We start from the raw sequence: 4,930 nt of genomic DNA, 5'->3' as shown, positions 1-4,930 counted from the left end.
CTGGCCTCGAACTCACAGAGATCCTCCTGGTTCTGCCTCCTAAGTGCTGGGATTAAAGGTGTGTGTCACCACTGCCCAGCATCGTTCCACTGTTACTGCTGATAGTAGTTCATTGTGTGGCTATCCCCTTTATGTATATACAGGTTGATAAATTAAATAATTTACAGTGTGAACTATTATACTGTGTGGCTATGAACTTTCCCACGTTAAGTCTTTGTGTAATTATATGACTTTGTATACCTATGTAGATATGTAGATGTGGAATATCTGGGTCAGATGGCAAATATGTTTAACATCTTAAGAAGTTGCCAAACTATTACCTAGATTAATGTCCCATTTTATGGTTCTTTTGCCCAAACTTGAAAATGTCAATTTTAGGCTGTTGGAATTCTAGTGGTGGATGGTAGTGGCATTAATTTGCATTTCCTTGGTAAATAATGATGCTGATCATCAGATCTTCTTTGCTGTGATATCCATTCAAACCCTGGCCATTTTTATTTTTATAAACTTCTCCAGTTGAATTGTTAGACTTTTTACATGCATGCGTATACACGCATATCACTTATTTTAAAATCTAGCTTCTACTAAGGGAAAACACCCAGTGCTTGTCTTTCTGAGTGTCGTCGTGCCCCCCCCCTCCCCCTGTTTAACATAATGGTCTCCAGTTACATTCATTTTCCTGAAAATGTTATGGCTTCATTTTTCATATTAGAATCCTTTATAAATTCTGGTTATAGGTCTGGAACCCTGATGAAAGATTTTCCTAACCTCAGAGGAACTAGGATGAGCCTCGAGACCCTGAAAGCCAGTGCCCTCCTGAGCACCATGGTGTCCTGCCACAAGCTGTACTCCAGTTGCCTCTCCAGAGCACCTGCTGAACCCCAAACAGGCTGATCACCCCAAAGCCCCACATCCACCATACTCACCTCAGTCTTTGGTTGTATTGCCCATTCCTATTGTCCTCTGCTTGTCCACATCCTACCCATATGCCAGCACCTAACTCATTCTTCCTGGACCCCAGAGACCTTTCCATCTCTGCACAGCTGACCACATGACCACAGCAGGGTGGTGCTAGGTAGTTAGTAAGGCCTTTCTCTGATAACTTGGATATAAAGACGTACCTACCAATGCTGATAAGAAATCCACTGTCAACCAACAGGACAGATGCTACCTTCTCCTTGAAATTCTTATAGCATCTGTTGGGGGCAGATCTGACATATTCTGTATCTAAAGAGATTGGGAAGGCAATGGGAGCCAAGGATCAGCTGTGCTGAGCGGTGAGTGTACCACCCACTAAATCCTTGTCTATCGACTGACTTAGACTTTGTGCCTCTCCTCAGCTGAGCAATGTCCTGGAGGCCCTTCTGGACATCCTCTGAGGTACCAGGCAATGGCTAGCCTGGCCACAAACAATCCAGGAAGTTGTTGAAGCCCACACTGCCTCCACTGCCAGGAAGCTACGTGCAGGTGTACTTGACAGGTAACCCAGGATGCTGGGACCCCAAGGGCTGGAGGAGGGCTCTCTTTTCTCCTACCACATCCTGGAAGTCCTTGAGGCTCTGGCCAACCTGTCCACAACCGCAAAGCCTCTAATCATCTGACAGTTCTGGCTTCCTGGAGAGTGCAGGGCCTGCTTAGCTGCCAGAGTTTCCATCACAGCCTGAGGGCCGCGAAGCACCAAAGTGGCTTTTCTACAGTCAGGTCGAGCCAGCCTGGCTCCGCTCCCTCATTCTCCTTTGTCAGTGAAGCAAAGACAGGGTTGTTCCCCGGCTTTGTGTCTTGCAGAGAGGCAGCCCTCTCCCTGCCCTCCCCCTCTCTCTCAGAACCCCAACTGTGCCTTTCACTTGACCCTGCTCTGAAGTGGGCAGAAAGTCTGTTCCAGGCACAACAGGGTGTTTGACTCTTATTTCAGTCTGTGTGGGGATGCTGGAGGGAGCGAGCAAGTTGGAACACTTTGCAGCAACTCATAGGTTGAGCAAGAATGACCAAAAGTCACCCTCCTGGGGAATTCCCTTCATCTGCAACCGGGTGTGTTGGGGTACCGCCTCAGGCTAGAGGGCAGGATGGGTCTGGTTTCTGTGAAGCTGCGAGGGGAAGATGTCCTCTGAGACTTGTCAAATGGAGGCATTTCTTTCCCATTTTTAAAACCGGATGTCTTTTCAGGAGGCCTCTGTTAGGGCTTATTCCTGCTGGTCTAGGGGCTCCTCCTTTCTCTGGGCAGCTCTAACCAGATTGCCTCTAAGTCCCCTGTGACAGCCCCTGCAAAACAATGTGACTGGGCCTCTTCTCTGAGCGCCCAGGGTTCTCAGCACCCCGCCGCTGCCCTCAGTTCCCTGGTGTTAAGAGGCTGACTTTTTGTCGGCGCCCATTTAACAAAGAAAACATCAGTGGAAAAGGTGGGTGAGGATTCCTGATGAGGACTAAGTTCAGTGCAGTCTCTTCCCAGTCACCGAGGATGCCAAATAAATGCCGTGCCTCTCAGTGTGTGATTGTTATTTTAATTAATTGAACTTATTTATTTTAGTCAGGTGATACATTTGCATAAACCTCAGCACTCAGAAGGCTGAGTCAGGAGGATCATTCTGAGTTCTGGGCCAGTGTGGATACATAACAAGACCCTGCTTCAAAACCAAAACCAAAGTATCTTAGCATGGATGTGGGAGAGCCTACGAAAGTCCCATTCCTTGTCCAGGTACTATTCACACTTGATGCCTGCTGGGAGAGGAAGTCAGTTTTCTCCAGGATGTGGGCACTGAGGTGATACTACCCATGTTCCAGTACATGGTACTATACCCATGCACATACAGGCAGCACCAAATGTACTCTGTGAGTATATGTATGTGGATAAATAGATAAATAGATAGATAGATAGATAGATAGATAGATAGATTGATAGATATGATAGATATACATAGATGATAGATAGATGACAGATATGATAGATGATAGATAGATAGATGATAGATAGATAGATAGATAGGTATATAGGTAGATGATAGATAGATAGGTAGATAGATGATAGATAGATGATACATAGATGATACCTAGATGATAGATAGATAGATAGATAGATATAGATGATACATAGATGATAGATAGATAGATAGATAGATAGATAGATAGATGATAGATATGATAGATAGATAGATAGATAGATAGAACAAACATGAGGTTGGGAGGAAAAAGTGGAGGAATTGGAGAAAAGGGAATTGATTGTGTATTTAATCCAAACAAATATATATGTATAAATATTAAATAAAACATTTTTAAAAGATAAAAGAAATGCAAGGTGGAAAAATATAGCCCCAAACCAAAAAACACATTGGCTGAGAGTGTAGCTCATCAGCAGAACACCATATTTAGCATGCTTCAGGGCCCAGGCTCAATCCCTAGTACCCAGTCACCTCCAAACAACAAAAGAAAGCACTCCAATCAAGTGATTTTGACATGCAGTTACCCTGTTTATAGTCACTGGCAGATCTTTCCTCTGAAATCATGGGTCTCGGGTGAATGGCATCACTCTGGATTAGGAAATGCAGAATCAAGACCTCACACAGGCCTACATTTTGAAAATCCTTGGTGACTACACTACAGCATAAAGACTGTTGGCTGGTTTGTGGCGAGACTGTAAACTGGGGCCACCTGAACCACAGCCCCCTTTCTAGTAAGGAAGAAGCAGGTGAGGAAACTCAGGGAGGGAAAAGAAGTTTGCAGAGTCCCAACTCTAGGTCCTCTAACCCAGTGGCACTGAGAGCCTGTATCTGTTACTACTTTTCACAGCAGGGAGGCAGACATCTGACTGTTACTGAGCTGTGTGTTCTGAAGTAAATTTAGGAGGATCACGAGGAGTGTTACAGAGCCTGTGTGGGCAGCTACGTGCACTGGTCAGCCACAGCCTTGTGGCTGTACCATGCCTCTCAGGGAAAGGCAGCTCATGCATCCGATCCGTATCCAGACACCCACCACCCTGTGTAAGGCCTTTCTCAAGTCCTTCCCACAGAGCATTCCCGTCCTAAATTCCATTTCTGCTTTACTAGGTTTTAAAAAGATTTATTTTTATTTTTTGTGTATGCCCGCGTGCATGTCTGCACACCATGTGCATGCAGTTCCAACAGAGGCCAGAAGAGGGCATGGGAGCCCCTGGAACTGGAATTTAGGCAGTTGGTGAGCTGCCATGTGGGTGCTGGAAACTGAATCCAGGCCCTCTGCCTAACCTCTTGAACCATCTCTCTAGCCCTGCTTCTTAATATTCTAGTCCTTAACATCCTAGCTTTCCTGTTCCCAACTTTTAGCTTGCTCCTTAAGGGGATCCCCCAGCCTCCAATCTGATTCTTCCATTAACCTTCCAACCTTCAGCAGGCAGTTCCCTTAACATTGCTGCTATACTGGTAAGCAGGAAATTCAAAGTCAATGTAAGATACAACCCAGGCCCGTGAGAGTCAGCAGCCTTGAATGGTGTCCATGTCCATGTCCGGTCCCCTCACCCGACTCCCGTGCTCAGCCTGTGTGTGTACAGTCAGGAACTGTGCTCAGTGCTAGCTGATGTGACCTCTTCATAATCCATCTTCATAATCATAACCAAGTCGTCCCCACTTTGAGCACAAAGCTGAAGCTCAGATAGGTAACCCTTCCCGGGACTGAGTCTCTGTATGCCACAGACAGGATTTAAGTCCTGTATGATTGCCGCACACATCTGCCTCATTGAAATTGATGTTTGTAACCCAGAAGCGCAGGCTCAGCAGACAGCCACTACTCTGTATACAGAAAGCATTTCCACCTCTCAGAACAGCACACCACTCTATAAAAGATGTCTTCTTCACTGAGGTGCCCCAGACACCATGGTTCCAGGAGCCTTGATGGGTCTTCCCCTACCACACACTCATCATCCATGGAAGGAAGTAAAATGCTGTTTTGAATCATCTCTGTGGTT

The sequence above is a fragment of the Onychomys torridus genome, chromosome 10 (genome assembly GCF_903995425.1).
Source record: "Onychomys torridus chromosome 10, mOncTor1.1, whole genome shotgun sequence".
Classification (NCBI taxonomy): domain Eukaryota; kingdom Metazoa; phylum Chordata; class Mammalia; order Rodentia; family Cricetidae; genus Onychomys; species Onychomys torridus.
The sequence above is the reverse complement of the archived record's forward strand: the minus strand, read 5'-3'. Positions refer to the sequence as shown.